At 52.4% G+C, this 20940-nt stretch overlaps 2 protein-coding genes across 3 annotated transcripts in view; both read left to right on the top strand.

Moving 5' to 3' along the window:
• PIGO (phosphatidylinositol glycan anchor biosynthesis class O) overlaps positions 1-20940 on the top strand; it is a 111223-nt gene that overhangs the window by 40001 nt on the left and 50282 nt on the right. The gene's annotated exons all lie outside the window — the stretch shown is intronic.
• The window catches only part of ATOSB (atos homolog B), a 31976-nt gene continuing 20356 nt past the window's right edge, over positions 9321-20940 (top strand). Inside the window, exon 1 of one of the 2 annotated variants that reach the window (XM_083702797.1) lies at positions 9321-9400. The gene's annotated coding sequence lies outside the window, so the exon portion shown is untranslated. Of the gene's footprint in view, positions 9401-17541; positions 17716-20940 lie in introns of those variants that run through there. The other variant, XM_083702796.1, reaches the window with a different exon arrangement.

The following is a 20940-nucleotide window of genomic DNA, read 5'->3' as shown; positions in this document are numbered from 1 at the left end:
AAAGATCAGACTCACCATAGGACGATGGGAAATCCATCTCCAAAGTGGAATATGACCCAGGCTGAACAAACAAACTGCGAACCAACATATAAATTAGGGCTGCCACATGCCCAGAATTTCCTGGACAGAGTCTCCATAGAGTCTCCATAGTCTCTTATGGACTCACTGTTATGACCATGTTCATGGAAGACAATCTTACTCAGCTACGAGTGAGGACCAAGAGAGAGAGATTCTGGTATAAGACTCAAGGACTGTTACGGTAAAATCTGGGTGCGAGGCTGCTCTGCCACCCAGCTCGCCGGACTAAGTCCGCGGGTCCCTGCGGAGGAAAATGAGCTCAGCCAGAGACAGGAGCAAGCTGCAGAAGATCCAAGTTTATTGTGCAACAGGTTCAAGGCGAGATTGAACAGCGAGAAAGGGGTGACATGAACTTTTGAAACTTCCCTCCATGCCCCAGAATACAGTGCAAAATACATCCCAGTTACATCATGAATACATTAAGAAGAGGTTGGGTTACACAGGATTAACATATGGAGGAGGGAGGGGGGAATATGCAGAGCTGGAGATATGCGCAGATAAGCACATCCTGAATACCGGTGATGAGAAGACAATGGTCCATGTACTGGCATTGCCTGGAGGAAAGGCTTGGCAGAGTAATTTGACAGGATTAGGGTCTTGACACCTTGCTTGAGGGATTATGGAGGACAGGGGAAGTGTCATGGAGTCCTAGAGAAATTGAGCAAATTGGCACGTTGATTTTCTATGATTTTTATAGATTTTAGTCCGTTTTGACATTGACAATTGGAAATAAATGGATATATTGTAGCGAAGAAGAAGGTGAAGAAGACTTGCCCCCCCCCTTCCGTATCAAGGACACACCAACTTTTTCAGCTAAAAATTGAAAGAACTCTGCCTCCATCTTTTCCAACCTGTGGCATTTTGGTCCATGCCCAGGAAGCCCTTTGTGTGCAAAAGCAACGCTGCCTCTGAGCGGTGGGGGCTGCTTCATTAACATTAGTGAGCACTTGGAAAGGCTGTCCTAAAATCTGTCACTCCGTCAGAAAACTCAGCTCACCCCACCTGGGCAATGGAAAAAATACAATTCTTCACAGTAGCTTGAGCACAATTTTATGGAAGCTTAAACCATTTCAACAATGGAGGTGCAGAAGGATAAGCAGATAGATCGACAGAGTGGCCCTGCTGCGTCTGAAGAGTTCTCTTGCTTTGTTGTCTCAGGCTTCGGAAGCCTTTTTTGAGACAATTCTGCCTGTCGGTCACTAGAGAGCAGCAGCGCCCTTCCTTCCTTTGAATTCCAGTTTAAAAACATGATATTCTACACAAGCCTTTCAAACTGCAGTCATCGCCTTCCCTGCCAAGCCTCCTTCCACAAGCTGCTACGTTGCGGAGAGCCTGTATTATGTGCAGTCAGCAGGAACAATTGCTGTCCCCAGTCTGGTGAGTGACGACCTTCCTTATTGTCAGGCACACTTCCCAGAAGGGACTCCAAATTTAAGTGGCACTTCCTTCGCTGTCAGCCTCAGACTGAGCTGGTCAGGGCGAATACAAAGAACCACCAGTTTTCTGGGGCCAGAGCCACACCTTTCTGATCTCAAACACTGCCTACCTAACACCTCTTTTTCCGGTTCTTCTTCTTTGGCAATCCCTCGTAGCCAAACAAGATTGTCTTCCATAAACACGGTTTGAACAGTGAGTCCGTAAGTGACTGTGGAGGCCAATTCTGGATCCACACATCCTTCCACAGTGGGGACATTGGTTTCCGGGCAGGAGTTTTTCCAGTACCTTGGGCTCAGTGCCTCTGAGCATGTGCAGATTCTCCTTCCCTCTCCCAAATGAATCTAACCACCCTGAGGACAAAGTGTTCCTGAGTTTTAGTCAACAGCTTTTTCCTTCATGAGTAAAATGCCGTCTTGTCTGCCAAAGAATGACAGTGGTACCGTGGCTTTCAAACATCTCTGTTGACAAACATTTCAGTTTTCGAATGCTGAAAAACTGGAAGTAAATGCTTCGGCTTTTGAACACGCCTCGGAAGTCGAACATGCCACGTGGCTTCCGTATTGAGTTTTCTGTATCCAGGCTTCCATACTGAGTTTTTAGTTTTCGAACGTTTCAGAACTCGAACGGTCTTCCGGAATGGATGACGTTGGAAAACCGAGGTACCACTGTATTTGGGGGCGTCCTGGACTCCAGTTGTGCTCTCGGTCTGGTCTGCCTTTCTGCCTGCAGCAGCCTGGGCTGATTCGTAAGACGGTTGCTGCCCAGCCGGTCCCTGCTTCAGCCTGGCTGGTTGGGAAGTCGAAACCCTCTGCCAAAGGAGCGCTCCTGCCTGTGCCCTGGCTGCCCGCGAGGGGCGCAGAGCTCCCTGCCCCCCTGGGGACACTGAATGGGATAAGGCAGCTCCTGCAGCCACAGGTGCAGCAAGAAGGGCCTGGCAGAAGGCACCTTCCTCTCCTTCGGTGGCTTTTGCATCTTCCAGTTCCATCGTGTGTTGGTGAAGCAGTACAATTTCCATGCAGCAGTGTCTGCTCTGCGGCTTCCCTCCCCTCCTCTGGCTTTAATGCAGGACCCAGGTGTCCGGGGTCCCAGCACCTCGCTTGCTGTCATTGATTTACAACCATAGAACGGTAGAGTTGGAAGGGATCCCCAAAGGTCATCTAGCCCAACCCCCTGCAAGGCAGGAATCGCAGCTGACAGAAGACTCTCTGACAAGTGGCCCTCCAATCAACGAGGCAGAGTCCACCACCTTCTGAGCGAGTCAAACTACTCTTCATGTCAGAAAGTTCTTCTCAATTTCTTAAAACTTTTACACTGCTTGACTGTAAAAACAAAACACGCCAAACAACTCAAAGCCGGTTACGGAGAAAGGAAAAACAATTATCAACAAAAAATATTAAGAAGTTTGTGTCCTGACATGCTGTCTTCCCCCACTCTCAAGCAACCACCCGCTCAGAACATAAAAACAGCCTGCAGGATCAGGCCAACAGCATCCCATCCTCACAGCTGCCTGTGAGAAACCAGAAAGCAGGATCCGAACACCAGAGCCCTCTGCCCTCCTTAGGTTTGCAGCGGCTGGCCTTGAGAGGCATTGCTGCCCCGACTGCAGGGGCAGAGAATAGCTGACATGGTCAGCAGCCCTCAAGCCCCCTCCTCGGCCATGAATTTGCCCAATCCCCTCTTAAAGCCCTCTGGGTTGGTGGTCACCACTGCCTCCTGTGGCAAGGAGTTCCACAGGTTAACTCTGTGCTGCATAAAGAACGGCTTTCTTTTCTTGTTGCAGGAATTTATGTATAGGTGGGGGGGGGTTGCCCCTCCAGCAGATATCATGCACATGCAGCCCACTACCAAAACCAGCACAATCGCTTTTGTGACTTTTGTGATTTGTCCCCACAAAACACTTCATCACAGTTTCTTCCTATCTATTCAAAGGGCCTCTGCTGCACGATACAAATGTAAGAATTCACTGATAAATGTATCTATGCACTGCCTCATTGGGAAAACTACAGAAATTCCTATAGACCTGTGAGCTCAGCTCCTCAGCAGCCCCTCTGCCTGAGTGATACTTCCTTTTTTTTAAAATAATTTTTATTGATTTTCCAACACAAATTAAAAACAAAACAACACACAATACATAGACTAACAAAACATATAAACATGTATAATTTCAAAACCTCTTTTTCATAAACCTTACTTCCCAGACTTCCCCTTACCTCCCCTTTTCTGCATCCCTGTTTTAAAATTTCTTTAACAACCCCTCACTCCAATTAACTAATTGCTCATTTTCTTTTTTAGCTTCTTCTGATACCTAATCAATTACAGCTGTAATTCTATATTTTCCTTTCCCTTGACATTTTAGCACTCATTAATTTTACAACAGTTCTTGAGATATACTTTAAATTTCTTCCAGTCTTCTTCCACCGTCTTTTTCTTGGTCCCGGATTCTGCCCGTCATCTCCGCCAATCCCATGTAGTCAATCACCTTCGTCTGCCATTCTTCCAGTGTGGGTAGTTCTTGTGTCTTCCAATACTTTGCTAAAAGGATCCTTGCTGCTGTGGTAGCGTACATAAAAAACGTCCTATCCTTCCTTGGCACCAATTGGCCGACCATGCCCAGGAGAAATGCCTCTGGTTTCTTATGAAAAGTACATTTAAGTACCTTCTTAATTTCATTATAAATCATTTCCCAGAAGGCTTTAATCCTCGGGCAAGTCCACCAAAGGTGATAAAAGGTACCTTCAGTCGCATTACATTTCCAGCATTTATTATTGGGCAGATGGTAAATTTTTGCAAGTTTGACTGGGGTCATGTACCACCTATAAATCATTTTCATAATATTTTCTCTTAAGGCATTACATGCGTAAATTTTATACCGGTGGTCCATAACTGTTCCCAGTCTGCAAACATGATGTCATAACCAATGTCTTGTGCCCATTTAATCATAACTGATTTAACTGTCTCATCTAGTGTACTCCACTTCAACAGCAGGTTATACATTCTTGACAAATTCTTAGTATTGGGTTCTAACAGTTCTGTTTCTAATTTTGATCTCTCCATCTGGAAACCAATTTTCCTGTCTTGTTTAAACACCTCCATTATTTGATGGTAATGAAGCCAATCTCGTACTTTAGACTTCATTTTTTCATAACTCTGCAATTTAATTATTCCACTCTCTTGCTCTAAAATTTCACAGTATTTTGGCCATTTTGATTCCATGTTAAGTTTTTTCACCTCCTTGGCTTCCATTGGTGACAACCACCTAGGGGTTTTATTTTCCAACAAGTCCTTATATCGAATCCAAACATTGTATAGTGCTTTCCTGACAATATGGTTTTTAAATCTTTTATGAGTTTTTACCTTGTCATACCATATATATGCATGCCAACCAAACCTGTTATCAAATCCTTCCAAGTCCAAAATGTCTGTATTTTCAAGAAGTAGCCAGTCTTTCAACCAGCAGAAAGCTGCCGATTCATAATACAGTCTTAAGTCCGGCAGGGCAACCCCCCCTCTGTCTTTTGCATCAGTTAATATCTCAAATTTTATTCTGGGCTTTTTGCCCTGCCAGACAAATTTAGATATGTCTTTCTGCCACTTCCTGAAACAGTCCATTCTGTCCACAATCTGTAATGTCTGAAACAAAAATAGCATTCTAGGCAATACATTCATCTTAATTACAGCAATTCGGCCTAACAAGGAAAGTCTCAGATTTGACCATATTTCTAGATCTTTCTTTACCTCTGTCCAACATTTATCATAGTTATCTTTAAATAAGTTCACATTCTTAGATGTCATCTTAATCCCCAAATATTTCACTTTCTTTGCCACCATTAATCCAGTTTCACTTTGAAACCTCTCTTTTTCCGCATTTGTTAAGTTTTTCTCCAAAACTTTAGTTTTTTGCTTATTCAACTTGAATCCTACTACCTGACCAAAAGCTTGAATTAGTTCTAGAACTCTTTTCGTACTAGTGTCTGGCTGTTGTAAAGTTAATACTAAGTCATCTGCAAAGGCCCTCAGTTTATATTGTTTGGCTACGACCTGAATTCCTTTAACCAGCTGGTCCCCCCTGATCATATTTAACAAAACCTCCAAGACAGATATGAAAAGCAGTGGTGATATTGGGCACCCCTGTCGTGTCCCTTTTTCTACAGGAAGTTCTTCAGTAACCACATTATTTACAATTAACTTTGCTTTTTGTTCAGAATATATTGCACCTATACCATTTTCAAACCCTTGACCTACCCCCATCCCATGGAGATTCTTCTTCATAAAGCTCCAAGAGATATTATCAAAAGCTTTCTCCGCATCCACAAATATTAGTACAGCCTTCGTGTTGATGTTGACTTCTAACAGTTCTATAATGTCTATTATATTTCTCACATTGTCTGACAAATGTCTCCCTGGGAGAAAGCCCGCTTGGTCCTTGTGAATCTCTTCCACCAACACTTTCTTCAGTCTTTTTGCTAAAATGTCAGCAAATATTTTGTAATCCACATTAAGTAATGATATAGGGCGGTAGTTCTTAATCTGATTCTTTTCAGTCTCAGTTTTTGGTATAAGTGTAATAAATGCTTCTTTCCACGATTCGGGTGCCTTTTCCCCCTCTAAAATTTCATTGCAGACCTCCTTCAACGGTTGTATCAACCATTCCTTCAAAGCTTTATAGTATCTGGAGGCCATCTGGTCCTGGAGATTTCCCCAGTTGCATACTTTGAATGGCACCCTCTATTTCCTGTTCTGTTATTTTCTCATTCAAGGCCATTGTACTTTGTTGTGAAATTTTTTGTAATCCATATTTCTTAAGAAAATCATCTATTTCTCCTTCATTCTCCGGCCCTCGTGCATATAGTCTTTTGAAATAACTCTGAAAACAATTACTGATCTCATTTGGTTTATAAATGTTCTTTCCGCCCACCTCCAAACTTGTAACTGTGTTCAGTTTTTGTCTCTTCTTCAGTTGCCATGCCACACGATACAAATGTAAGAATTCACTGATAAATGTATCTATGCACTGGCTCATTGGGAAAACTACAGAAATTCCTATAGACCTGTGAGCTCAGCTCCTCAGCAGCCCCTCTGCCTGAGTGATAATTCCTGGCATCCTGATACGAGAGTGCCAGACAGGTAGCCATTTCAGAAATACCAACTTGGCTGGGAAACAGGGAAATGTAAATATCTCTTTTGTTCCACTTGATGGGTGTTTGGTGGAGGGCAAGGGGAACCATGGGGCAGGGTCCAGGATGCTCAGATTACTGCCCCCAAACCTCCCCTTTCATGATGTAACCGTGATGTAGTTTTGGGGGGGTGTAACACAGGGATTAGCAGCTAATAAAAGTTTGGGTTCTCTTTTGTTTGGGGCTTCCATCTTGTTCCACCTGGTGGCAGGTGGGAGTCCTGTTGCAACAGTCTTCAAGAAAGACCAAGCCTTCTGGCTGCTGTTTTGCTCTGGGATTCCTGGCTGGCATCCTTGTTTTTTGTCCAAGGGAGCCCTCAGATTTCTCCATTAACCTTCTCCATCCTGAGTCTTCTAGCATTCAGCTTTGTGGATGTCTCCCTGCTTCAAGGCAGTGGAGAGCTTAGCAGCAACTGCACATGCTCACTCACAGAGAGAAAAGCAACAAGGCCAGGGCAGCTCAGGACAGGAAGAGGTGACTCATTTCTTATTTTTACTTTTGCCCCTGGCTCTCTCTCTCCCTCTTGCCCTCCTTTTGCTGCCCTTTCCTTTGGCTGCGCAGCTGCAACCTCTCCTCAGCCCTCTGACTCACCTCTTCTCTCGGGATGACACCTGGATTTTCTAAAGGGATTTAAAAACACCCAAACATCTGCTGCGGTTTTGCTCTCACCAAGTGAAACGTGCAGAGCAAAGGCAAGCGGGCAGCCTTCCCCAACCTGGTGCCCTCCGGGTGTTCGGGACTACAATGCCCATCAACCCCAGCCAGCGCAGCTAAACAACACTTGGTGGATGGCAGATGGGAGTTGTAGTGCACAACACCAAGTTGGGGGAAGCTGCATCAGAGTTCCGTGGTGAATTCTTTTTCAGGCCCAAATATAATGTATAAAAGAGTTTTGGAGGTTCCCCAGCTGAGCTTGGTGCTCCTGAGCCTCTTTCAGCCTCTCTGAATCAAGAAGTCCATTCTGAACGAAGCAAAGAACAAATAGGTAACTTTCCCTTGATAGCAACTTCTGCCCCTGAGAACATTGGCCAGTGTGATACCAATTAAAAAAAAATGAGTATTGGAAAATACAGGTCAGGAGCTGAGCATCTTTTCTGGGGAAAGTACTGGAAAACATTTCTATATCTATATAGCATTACAAAGCATTGGATTTTGCTGAAGAAGGAAACAGCCTGGCTTCTGCAAAGGGAAGCCCTTCCAAACTGGCCTTTCAGAGCTCCTGGAGAATGTCAGTAACCCAGGGCCGGATTAAGGTTGGATGAGGCCCTCAGCTCCTGAAGGTAATGGGGTCCTTTATACGTCCAGCTGTCCTTTGTCAACAACAAATTGTCACTGTTTTTTGTGTTGAAGATATACTGCAGTATATGCTAATCTATGGACCTAATAGTTCTCTAAGGCACATAACAAAATATGTATTTTATCAAAGTAATTGTGATATTTTAGGGAGCAGGCTAGCAGGCGGGGGCCATTACTTACCATCATAGGAGCCTGCACAACACAAAACACCGTTGCTGTATGTAGGTTTTATTTTATTTTATTCTTTATCTAATATTTTGGAAATGTACATGCAGGGTTTTTTTCCTTTAATTTTTGGGGGGGCCTCCGAGAGAGTGGGGCCCTAAGCTAGAGCTTGTTTAGCTTCTACGTCAAGCCGGCACTGCGAGGATCCCCCTGGATTTGGGCGATTCACGGAGCTTTTCCGCGCCAGAGCCGGCCCGAGTGGAACCTCCAGGCGCAGGAGCAGCCCCCCTCCCACGTCCAGCTCCGGGGCGGGCAGGGGCCGAGCGGATGCTGCTCTCCCGGCCGGGCCTCGCCCGCTCCCTCTCCGGGCGGCGGGGCTGGACTGGATGGCCTCGGAGGGTCCCTCTGGGCCGGCCGCCCGGCTCCCGCCCCTCCCGGTCCCGCCGCCCAATCGGGCGCGCCCTCATCCCTCCGCGTCCCCGCCCACCGCGCTGTCATCACAGACCTGCACGTGGAGGGGGCGGGGCCGCCGCAGGAGCCGCGCCCCGCCATTGGCCGCCGGGCGCCGAGGTCTCCAATGAGCGCGGGCGGGGGCGGGGCCCGGAAGCTGCTGCTCCTGCGGGGCTGCGAGGAGGAGGAGGAGGAGGAAGGCGAGGAGGCGAGCGGGGGCCCCGCCGACCCGGATCTGCGCCCCCCCTGCAGGCCCAGGGAGACAGGTGGGCCGGGCGGACCGGGGCGGGGCAAATTGCCCCGGAGCAAGCAGGGAGGGGGAAGGGGAGGAGCCTGATTTATGGGGCGGGGGTGGGTCTTTTTGGGGGGGGGGTCAGAGGCATCCCATGCAGCCGTGGGGGGGGGATTCCGTTGGGGGCTGCGCAGGGGAGCTTCCCGAGGCTTTAAGGGCGTGGTTTTTTTAGGGGGTCCATAGCACTCCCCCCCCCCCAAGATTGCCTTGTGTCGCGACCCTTTTTCTTCTCCCCCCCCCAAATAAATAAATGGGAAGTTGGGGGGCTTGCAAGGGACTCCTCAAAGTGGAACTGGGTTGGGGTGTCAACCCCTAGAGAAAGGGAAGGCGGGATTTGGGGGGGTCTTGAGCCTGTCCCCCCCCAAAAGCCGAGGGGCTGCTTTGCATCAAAGTCCTGCTCGTGAATTTGGTGTTTTATTCTTTTCTCCCCCCCCCCCCCTTCTTTGCTTTGTTCCTCCTCCTGAAAGGTTCGCTGCCCGCCTGGTTGCCGGAGACGGGAGGCCTGCAGGTAAGAACCGGATCTGACTTGACTGCTGCTGAGCTCTTTTCTGCCTCTGCTCATGGGGCAACGATGCTCTTTCCTGCAAAGGATCCCTTTCACCCTGCTCTGCTCAAGAGCCGCTGGAGCCTTTCAGGGCTGCTTTGCACATTCTTCTTCCCGTGGGGGTGAGGGTTTTTACTTACTTGTTCATTTTACTGCGTTTCTGTCTCACCTTTCCTCAAGGATCTCCGGGTGGTATATGTGGTTTTCTTGTTGATGTCGTAGAACTGTCGAGGGTCATCCGTTCCAGCCCCCTGCAATGCAGTGCCTTTTGCCCAAAAGTGTGACTTGAACTCGTGTCCCTGAGATTAAGAGTCCCATGTTGCAGCAAGAGTCCCAGCCACATTGTTCCCTGGCCTCAGGCACCACCTTCTTTTTCTAGGCAGCCCCAAACCTTCCATTTCATGGCTGTGATTCTTGCTTTCTCATGAAGGAAAAATGTTTGGGCCTTGTTTCTGAGCATAGTTGGAATCCCCCAGAAATATTGCTGCTCAGGCAGTGCTCAGATGATGCTTCCAGGGAGAACTGGAAGCCTGGTTGCTCTGTTGTGTGTGCACTTTTAAAAAGCTGAATTAAAGCAACAGCCGAGCTTTACAGATTTTGCACCCGTATCTCTGCACCCTGTCTCAATGTGCCTGAATTTGGGGTCTTTCTTTCCCACTCTGTGCGGCAATCCCGTGCGTACTGACTTGCAAGTAAGTCCAGCTGAACTTAGTGGGCTTACTTCTGAGTAAGTGTTCATAGGCATCTTCTGATTGGAGCTCCTAATCTTCTCCCAGGTTGGCTGTTCCTTTCAGAGAGGGGAAGGCAGAGAGGTTTGGGCCACTTCTCTCATAAAGTGGGGGTGGGCTCAAAATGTGGGCCCATCCAGAGGAGAAGGAAAGTCTGGGAAGAAGAGGAGCTGCTGGCTCCATTTCAGGGTTTTGTTTGGATGAATATGCCAAGACCCCCCCAAAGGTGCCTAAAGCAGCTCATAGCATTATAGAGACCCAGACAAGCATTAGAACTAGTAAAATACAATAAATTTGAAAGAAAAATAGAGCCAGCTTCGCTGCTGTTGCTACCAAGAGCTTTTGGGTTCGTTGAGAAGAACATTTGAAAATACCATTAAAGACGTCTCCTTGTTTGTAGACTTCCTCCTTTTCCCCTTTCCCAATCTTGCTGAATTCTGGGCAGGTTACTCCCACCTCCAGTTACCAGAATGTCTGTGGCGAGGAGGGTGGGGTGTCTGTGCTCTGGGTTTCCTTTCATAACCACAACTTCTGCCCTCTTCCCCAGCCCTTGCCTGGAACCCTCTGGCTTCCCCATTGCTGTCTGGCTTCAGTGCTGTGACGACTTCCTGTCATTTGTGCGGTGCTACCAGTCTGCCAGCCAGGTGCTGTGCTGGGCAACAGGAGGGCAAGTCAGCTGCCTGTGCCAGGACAGAGCTGCCTTATTAAGACAGGCAAAAGGAGCAGCTAGGGGGAAGGTTGCAGTGGGGGTGGGAAAAGACGCCTAGAAGAGGGAGTTATCCTGACCAGGCTGTTTTGAGCGCATGGCGGTTGGCACCAGCGAGAGGGGAACACCAAGGACAGTGTGCACAGAGAGTGGGGAGCAGGATCCCTGGGTGTTTATACACGTCTTGTGGGGAGGAGTGGAATGCTTTCAGAGGCTGCCTGTTGCAGAGAAAGACACCAGAGCTTCGGGATTTTGAACCCTTCTTGGCACTGGAAGAATGCCCTGTCCCAAAACTGGGGTTTTCTTCTCGTGCCATATTGCACCTTGAGCTTTCCCTGCCACCCCTGATGATTGTGTTGGCCTGTTTTGCGCAGGACCCACCATTTGGCCCAGGGCTGGACTTTGGTAATCTTTGGTGAGTGAGGCCGGCATTTGGTGCCCCTGAATGGATCTTCTCAGTTATGGATCTTCTCAAATTAGCAGGCCCTCGGCTCGGCATCCTGTGCGGGGGAACCGCCCACACTGTCCTAAATCTGGGGCTACTCGGTCCCTCCCTGAAGTCTCATGTTGGTGGCAGCTGCTTCCTGTCAGTTCTTCTCTGACCTGCCTGGGCTTGTGCCCCTTGTTAATCCAGAATAACTCCGTGACATCCAGAGCGAGGTGTGGAGACACGCTGGAGGTGACCCCTCACGTCTCCTGCCTTGCTCATTTTGCCACGCTCTCCCTTTCTTGCCGCAGCCAATCCTCTGACCTGCGCCTAGGCTCATGGGGCGCTCGAGTTGGAAGGGACCCCGAGGGTCATCTAGTCCAACCCCCTGCAGTGCAGGAATCTCCTCTGCACACACTGCAGCACATGTGTGCCTCTGATTCACCGTTGGCGGTGGGGCCGGGGGAGGACCTCCCTGAAGGACTTAGAAGCAGGTGTGTTGCGAAAGCTCCATGGGGCAGCATTGTGCGAATTTATAATAGTGAAATGAAATAAAAATGACACATTTGCTTTGGATTGCTTTGCTCTGGTATCGCCAGGCAGGGCTGGGAATGTCTCCTGCCTGAAACCTTGAAGAGTCCCAGTTGCCACTCAGTGGAGACAATCCTGAGCTCAGTGGAACACTGGTCTGATTTGGTAGGAGGTCATTTCCATGTCCCGAAACCCTCTCTCCATATTTTTGCCTGGGGCTTCTGAAATGGGCCGAGGCTGGAGCCCTGGGGAAACGCTCTGGTGGGTGGGTGGGTGGGGGGTGTTCATATATGTCCAGCAGCCACCAAGACGGCCTTTGTCCTGTCTTGGATGCTCATACTTGGTGCATGGTCTTATCAACCCTGCATGTTGCCATCAGCTTATGTTTGCTTGTGATGTGTGGGGCAGATTTGTAAGTGTGTTTAATTCTCCTTACCATGTTGTAGGAGTCAATATATTCCAAAATAATTTTACTTAGTTGACTTGGACAGATTTTGGGGATTTCCCCCCACCACTTGGGGGTCAGGGAATGCAGTGAGAGCAGTTGACTCAGGAGGCAGTATTGCATCTGAATACAAATCGATTTATTTATTTCATAAAATTTATATGCTGCTTAACTGTAAGGAAAAATAACCCCTCAAAGCAATTTGCAAAAAGAATTAAACAATAAAAATTATCAATTAAAAGCGGCCATTTAAAACAGCCAAAGAGCAGTGAAAAGGAAAGATAAACTACAGATTGTAGATTTTTGAGTGGGCTTGCTTAAACAAAAAGGTCTTTAGCAGGTGCCAAAAAGAGCTCCGTGAAGGTGCTTGAATGATGCCAATAGGCAGGGAGCTCCCCAGGACAGGTGCTGCCGTGCTAAAAGGTGGATTTCTTACAGATGCGGAATGGGTGTCGTGTGGCACATAGAACAGTGCCAGTTCTGTGGATCAGAGTGGTTGCATGGGCATCTAGGCTGCAGAGCGCAGGAGCGAAGGCTGCCCTTGTGCTTGGGTCCTGCTCGTGGGTATCTTGGAAGAGCATCTGATTGGCCACTGTAAAAACAAAAGGCGGCTGAACTAAATGAGCCACTGGCCTCATCCAGGAGGCTTATATTACATTCTTAGCTGGGGGAGCAGCAGGACGAGTTTTGGCTGAATCATGCAGACATACCAGCAAGGACCCCTCCAACATTTAAACACATTTGCCTCTTTCTCCACACCCTCTCCAATGACCACAAAATTTAAATAAATATTTGGAGCGTTTCCCCCGGTGCTTTGGGCGCCTGGGGTGGTTCTGCAGAAATGGCTGAATCCTGTACTCCTGGCTGCAAGCTGTGCCTCTGCCAGCTCCTGTGAATGCTGGACAGCCGGTGTCTGACTTGGATGGGAGCCCCCTCCCCAATCTCCCAGTTGGATCCCAAGGGGAGCTGGTCCCCTCCTGAAGAGCTGGAGCCACGAGTGGCCAGGGGCGCTCTGTGGCCTGGATTGCAAGTGCAAGGCCCAGTCCCTCTTGCAGGAGAGCCAGCTTTGGGATCTGGGCCAAATTCCAGCTGGGGCAATTTAATCCTCCTCCTCCTCTGACCTTGCTTGCATGATTTCACACCCCCTTGCTTCCTGCCCTGGGGGTTGAGTAGGTGAAGCCACAACACCTCCCCCTGTGGCGGGTTGTGGCCCAGTTGGAGGGCAGTGGAGCTTGTCCTGCTCTCGGGGTGCCTCTGTTTCTAGATCCAGGTGGTGGTAGGTGCTGCTCTGGCATTCCAGAATTGGTCCTGCCTGCTCTGGGTGTGGCCACTGATGCTCAGTCTGGCATGGTGTGCCCCAGTTGCACAACAGATGCCCGGGGAGGGTGGCAGAGGTGGTGCCCAGGGCTGGGCAGCGTGAGGCCTGGGGAGCAAGCAAGCAGGCGAGGGATGTGCCGCCCGGTGGGTGGGAATGCCCTTTGGTCTGCAGCTCCTCTGCATGGGATTCCCGGCCCAAAAGGGACCATCTAAAAATAACCGCTGCTGTCTCCTTCGGTCTCCCAGCGCGTGAGCGATGGGGCTGTCCTGGAGGGGGGCAGCAGGCGGTAACGTGAGCTGCCGACATTACGCAGCCTTTATCTGCCATATTATGTCTCAGCTCCGGGTGCCCAGAGCAGTTCCTCTGCTGGGGGGAGGGTTGTGTGGTCCTGAGGGCCAGGAAGGAGACTGGAGAGGGCTACTCTTGTGCTCGGATCCTGCTCGCTGGTTGCCCAGAAGAGGCGTCTGGTTGCCCCCCCCCTCCCACTTGAGAACAAGAGGCTGGACTAGATGGGCCCCCTTTGGGCTGACCCAGCAGGTTTCTCTTGTTTTCATATGCACCGATGGGGAGCAGGCCTTTTGGAGCCAGTATGGTGTCCAGGGGGGATGTGGGTGGCGCTGTGGGTCAAACCACAGAGCCTAGGACTTGCCGATCAGAAGGTCGGTGGTTCGAATCCCCGCAATGGGGTGAGCTCCCGTTGCTTGGTCCCTGCTCCTGCCAACCTAGCAGTTCGAAAGCACATCAAAGTGCAAGTAGAGAAATAGGCACCACTCCAGCGGGAAGGTAAACGGCGTTTCCATGCGCTGCTCTGGTTCGCCAGAAGTGGCTTAGTCCTGCTGGCCACATGACCCGGAAGCTGTACGCCGGCTCCCTCGGCCAGTAAAGCGAGATGAGCGCCGCAACCCCAGAGTCGGCCACGACTGGACCTAATGGTCAGGGGTCCCTTTACCTTTACGGTGTCCAGGGGAACGAGCTGTGTCTCTTCAAGGTGGTCCCAAGCAGGGCTTGAAGGTGGTGGTCTTGTGCCAAGGACCCAGCCTGCATTGGCTGCAACTCTTTGGGCTTTGGGACTTCTCCCTGCCCCCCCTCCCAGCAGAGAGGAGCCCTGGGGGGCTGGACACAAAGGGTTGCGTCCTTAGATTTGGTTAACCTTGTGCCTTGGTGTCTCCGTTGTGGCACAGTGGGGTGAGAAGAGGGCGGGCGCTGTGTACCACTTCCAGGATCAGTATGGGGAAGTAGTACATGCCCCTGAATAATGCTCATCTGCTTGGCCCCTGTGCCAACAGGGGCCTGCACTCGATGAGCCCCCTTTGGCCTGATGCAGCAGCCAGTCTTCTTACATTTTGTTTTGCTTCTTAATTAAATGATTGATTGATTGATTGATTGATTGATTGATTGATTGATTGGCCTTTCCTCCCAAGGGAGGCCAGGGCTTAAGAGGGCTCCATCTGCCTCCTGTTGGGGAGCACAGAGACTCTCTCGGCGGCAGACAGAGTGTCCTGGGCATGACTCAGTGCCCCTTGCCCAGGCCTGCCCACACTAAGTGCTCCAGCAGAGAAGGGCCTGCTCCTCAGCTGCTGCCCGTTCCTTTTATCAGTCAGAAGATGCTGTCAAGAAACCTTGGCCAAATGGGCAGCCAGCAGAGCCCTAAAAGTGAGGAGGCGACACGAAGCAGAGTTAGCTCTGGGATGCCTTCTGAGCCCCAGGCCTTGGCCCCTGAGCATGTGGAGAGTTCCTTTCCTTGGCCACTGCTCAGCCTCTCCTGGCAATTCTTCCAGGCAGCCCACTCCCCCTTGTTGGATCTGTCCCTGGTCTCAGCCCCTCTGCAGTGGGGGACAAAGCAGAGGGAGGGGGAGTGGAGCCCGCCCAGGCCACTGAGGCACGTGATGGAGGGGGGGAGAGTCACCATGGAAACCCTTGCAGGGGCTGCTGCTGCCGCTGCTGGAGGAGAACTGGGCTGTGGAAGGCGCTGCCAGAGTGGCAGAAGTGGAGTGATAGTGGCAGGGACGCCTGTCTCTTCCATGCAAGGTCTTGCCCACTCCCAGCAGGAACCCCAGAGCAGCCGCCTGCCCCCCTCCTAGGATGTTTCTGGAGGGAGCAAGGGCTCTCCATCCACCCCCCCCCCATTCAAAGCTTCCGTGGAGGGGATCAGTCTCCCCAGACCTAGCGAGCACACCTGGACCGAGCTCCCTGGGACCCACAGCCATCTCCTCCAAACGGCCCTGATCCGGGTGCCCCTCTGCCAGCCTTTCTCCTCTACTGCTGGGTCGTGGCACCTGGGCTAGTGAGGGAGGCAGGCAGGCACAGAAATGGGGTCCTGGCTGAAGGTTCAGAACAACACAAAGCTGCCTTGTGTTGTCAGGCCACTGGTTTACCTAGTTCAGTGCTGCCCACTCTGACTGGCAGCCCCTCTCTAGGGGCTCCGGCAGAGGGTCTGTCCCCTCCCTACCTGGAAATGTCATGGGGGTGGGATGGGGGGAGTTGAAGCTGGGACCTTCTGTTCACGTTTTATTATTGATTTGTTCCACTTATATCCCACCGTCTCATTCTGCTCTCCCCTTCCCCATTTAACCCCCAACAACAACCCTGCGTGGTGGGTTAGGCAGAGAGAGCCAGTGGCTGGCCCAAGTGAGTCTCATGGCCCAGTGGGGATTTGAACCCTGGTTCCCCACATCCTAGTCCACCGCTGTAATCACTACACTCCTGATGGGAGTTGTAGTCCTGAACACCAGGTTGGCAAGGGCCGCCAAATGGTCATGGAGCCTCTTTTGGAAGGGAGCCTGCGCTGGCTTTGCACTGCTGTCTGCTGAGTGGTAGTTCTGCCTGTCTTCTGCTAATGATTAAATTGAACTGGAAATAAAAATTGTATCGGTAACAAGCAAGGCAACCTATAAAGGACAATCACTGCAGGCAACGGCCAGCCAGGATTATCTGGGATCAAAACACATGTTGCCCCTTGTGGAATGATTCCTCCTGCACTGAAGTCGGCCTGGAGGTTCATGCAGCTGGGTGTTGCCTGCACGGACTGGCAGCAGCTCTCCAGGCAGGAGGACAAGCCTCCCTTGGGGAGGCCAGGCGATGCCACTGGGAACTGAACTTGGGGCCTTCTGCATTCTCCGCACCTGCACTGCAGCTCTCCACTTGGATCCAGGCTCCCCAGACACGCTCTCTCTCCTGCCAAGCTAAAAGCCACAGGGGTGGTGTTCCAATGAAGCTTTACTCCGAGTAGAACCAACCGAAATTAAATCTTAGAATTGGAGAGTTGGAAGGGACCCTAAGGGTCATCTAGCCCAACCCGCTGCAGTGCAGGAATCTTTTGCCCAAGGTGGAGCTCGAACCCGTGACGTTAAGAGCCCCACGCTCTACCAACTGAGCCATCCATTGAGTTCAGTGGGTCTCCTCTGCGTAAAACTCCGTCGACTGCCACCCACGTTTCTGAGGTTGCCCCAGAAGCGCGAGAAGAGCCGACCTTTTCGAGGGCGCGGAAGGGCCATAAAAAACCTTCCCCAAAACGCAACTGCCACCCACTCCCCAGCCTGGGCCGCCCTTTGGAAAGCTTGGCTTCCTCTCCCTGGCGGATCCTCTCCGCGGTGCGCCCGCCGCTCTGCGCCCCGAGGGAGCGTCTCCTGCGGCGGAGCAGCGGCGCGCTCCTTCCCCGCCGCCGAGGGATCCCTCGGCCGCCGCCACGTCTCCTTCCTCCGCCGGGATCTCCCCAGAAGCTGCGCCCGGCGGGCGGAGGGGGGACGAGCCAGGGCGGCGCGGAGTGGCTCGTGCGCCCGGCTGTTGCGCATCCACGGGCGGCGCCTTGCCAGGGATTGCGCCCGTCGGGGCTGCGCGGACTGGAGGGGGGGGGGCGATTGGGGTGGGGGGTGGCAGAGGGGGCGGGGCTTTGGTCCCGGGGCGGGGCCGGGGCTGAGAGGCAGGCGGGCCGTCCAATGGGGCGCCGGGGGCGGGGCGCGGCGGAGCAGCTGGTAGGAAATGGAGCCCGGCGGTGAGTCAGGCGGGAGGCCGGCGGCCGGGGGGTCCCGGGTCCTCGTCGCCCCTTGCAGGGGGGCTGCTGCTGCTGCTGCTGCCGCCGCCCCAGGCCAGGACCAGGAGCAGGCTCGCCCGGAGGGGGCTGCCAGGTGAGCGCGGGCCGCCCGCCCCGTCCCAGCCCCCCAAAGGGGGATCCTGGGAAGACGCCCCCCAGCAGGGACGCAGCCTTTGTATCCGCGGAGGGCGGGCGGGGAGGGGGCTTCCCAGGGCTGCCTTCGTGGGGGGGGGGCTCCCTCTCCTCCCCTGACGAGCGTCGACATGGCACGGGGGGGCGGCGCTGTCCTTTGTATGGTTCCGTGTCACTGCATCCCCCCCTTGCATGGCTCTGTGTCGGGGGGGGGGGCTACCGGAGCCGCCTCCCTAGATGGGGAAAAAGGCCCCGGGGCTGCCACAGATCTGGCAGGGTTTTGGGGGAGGGGGCGCACGCGAGATCGGGGGCTTTGAGCTGGACTTGCAGACTGTTGCTTCTCCACCACCACCCATGGGAAGGGCTGCCAGCGCGCCTCGGTCGTTTTAGGGGGAAGGTTGAGGGGGGTTGTAAAGGGACTACCCCCCCCATAAGGGTTGGTGCGGTGGGGGCTCTGGAAGGAGGCTGTGCCGCAGCCGTGTGTGCTTTTCAGCCACTCAAGCTGGGTTGTTATTATTAATAATTGTTTATTAAATTTGTATACTGCCCTATAACCGTAGATCTCAGGGCAGTGCCCCCCCCCTTCCTGTGGCTACCCCATTGAGAGTCCTGATTTGGGGGGGCAGGCACCCCTTTTGTCTCCAATCTCCTGCTCTCTGCCCCCCCCCCGCCTGCCAAGGTTGCAGAACCGGGTCTGGCAGGGGGCGGCTCTGCTGCTCGGATCCTGCGCAGGTTTCGGGTTGGCACAGCCTCTGCCCAGGTGTGACCCAGCCCTGCCCGTTCCCTCCTGGATGGGATGAGACAAGTGTTTGCTCACAAGCCAGGTGCCAGCACCAGCTTCCCAAAAGCAGCCACCCAGATGTGACTCATTGCTCCAGGTTCCTGAGCTGCCTCAGTCCCCTTTCTTGCCAGGGTGGGCGGGGCTGGGGGGCAGCTGTTGGGTTTTTTGGCCCCAGAGTCTGTCTGGGCTGGCAGTAGCAGCATGTGTTGGTGCGGGGCCTTTACCCAGTGGCGGAAGCAGGAAGGTCTCTGCCCCCAAAGAACTTACATTCTGAAATATCAGGAAATGGGGAAGGCTGAATGGGAGCAAGGGAGGGCTTCAGAGGGGACTGTGAGGGTCATAGAATCAAGGGACCCAATTCAGGAATCCATAGGCTTTCTGGGTTTTGAGGACTGCTCAGCGTCATCCTGTGTTAGCTGAGCTGCTTCCTTCCTTCCTTTTCTTTCCCCTCCCCTTTTTGATCTCATTTTGCAGGCTCTCTGGGGCTGGGGCCTTTTCCGTGTTGTTTTTCTATAGTGCTGTGCTGCAAGAAGTCCAGAGGGCAGGGACACAAGGAAGGGTCTTTTCTGTGCTGGCTCCCCGTTTGTGCAATGGTCTTCCCCGAGAGCCTTGCCTGGCACCTTCGTTACATATCTTTAGGAGCCAGGCGAAAACGCTTCTCTACAACCAGGCCCTTGGATGTTTAGCATTCTGTGACAGCAGCATAAATTTAGGATGCAGCGGGGTGGGTGTTTGTTAAGGAAGCTTGTGGTGGGCAGCATTGTGGCCAGTCAGGGGCAGGGAGATTCTTTCCTCTGCCAAGCCCTAGAGTGGCTTCCTGGCCTCTTGGGCCTCCGTGCAACCCTGGCAAAGGTCTGGGCCGGAGCTCTCAGCTGGGAATGCCTCTGGCTTGCCTCTGGCTTGCCCCCTTTCAACCCCCAGGCTCAGCTCACAGGGACCTCGTTGCCCTCCTCCTCCGCCTCCTCCCTGCTCCCCAGCTGGGCTGCCCAGAGGAGGGCGTGGGGCCTGCGTGGCAGGTGAGGCTGCCAGGGGGCACCTGAAGCAGCTGAGCTGGTAGGGCAAGCAGGCAGGCTTCCTTTGCGCCAGCTGGAAGGTATCCTTATCGCCCCGCCTTGCCCTCTTGTCTGGCGGGGCTCCAGGCCTCGGGGCCAGCTGCTTCAGCAGCGCCAGCCTCCCTTCCTCCCCTGGAGCTGGTTCTGGAAGCTGTGGCAAGGCCCTTGCTGGCTGGATGCCACAAAGAAGCTGTGGCATTTCTGGTGGCAGCCCAGCAGTAGGTGAGTCAGCCGGGAGAGAGGCGTCCTCTGGGGCTGAGGCGGGCAGCTCTTGAGTCAGCAAGGAGGCCCAGCTGAGAAGTGGAGACAGGAAGCTGCTTCACCGCCGGGGTTCCCCTCGCCCCGACTTCTCCCTCGGCCTGCAGGCGGTGGGATCTCATGACCGCACTCCCCTCTGGCAGTGATCATGCGCGGGGGGGGGTGCACTACAAACAGGCGTAATTTTATTTGCACGCCGCCTTTCCACATTTCAAGCCATGTTCAAGGCGGCTTCCAGCATGAGAAAAATGCAGAACTGCTAAAGTAGTCATGAACAATGAAAAAATCTTTTAAAAAATGCATAACCAGAGTGAGCAGCTTCCACATAAATCACAAGAAGAACTAAAATAAATATATGAAAAAACAACACACCACCCAGCAACAGCAGCAACAGCCCGCCCCCAACAACTAACCCCAAATAACTCCCCAGCCTAAGAGTCTGCTCAGCAGCTTTTGTAGTTGGAGTCAGTCCAGGCCCTGTGCTTCCAGGCAGCGTTAGAAGCTCGGATCTATAAGCCAGGCGCCAAATGACTTCTTAAACCAGGGTTACAGTCACCAAAACGGAATGCCGAGTTTTCTATTTTGGGGACAGACGGCTCGAAAGTTGTGTTTTTCAATGTGACTTTTGTGTTCCTGACATTCATTCTGATTCTGCAGATAAAATATAGCAGATGGAATTGCACAGGATGTGTTGCTAGTGGGTGAGAACAGTCAAGATTCAAGGATCCCCAGGGATGCACCCCCAGATGGGGGAGACGTCAGGTGCCATCCTGGCCCCTGGGCATTTTCACCACAAGTGGCCGATAGCCAGATGCAAAATGCACATGGCGCCTGGCACATTTTGAAAGTTGCTTCCAGGCTAGGGAGCAGGTGTTGCCGGTCTCTGGCCTCTTCTGCAGCCTCAGCTCTTGCAGCTGGAGTCAGTCAGGCCCCGCCCTGGACCAGGCCAAGGGGGCTCACCTCGTCCAGCCTCCTGCTCCCACAGTGACCAGCCAGGTGCCCCCATGGGAAGCCCCTGTTGCAACAGCAACTCTCTGCTGCTGTGTTTTCCAGAAACGGGGATTCAGAGGCATGAAGGCAGAGCAGAGCAAATCGT

Source organism: Podarcis gaigeae (genome assembly GCF_964106915.1).
Source record: "Podarcis gaigeae genome assembly, chromosome: 11".
In the NCBI taxonomy this organism is placed as follows: domain Eukaryota; kingdom Metazoa; phylum Chordata; class Lepidosauria; order Squamata; family Lacertidae; genus Podarcis; species Podarcis gaigeae.
The sequence above is the reverse complement of the archived record's forward strand: the minus strand, read 5'-3'. Positions and strand labels throughout refer to the sequence as shown.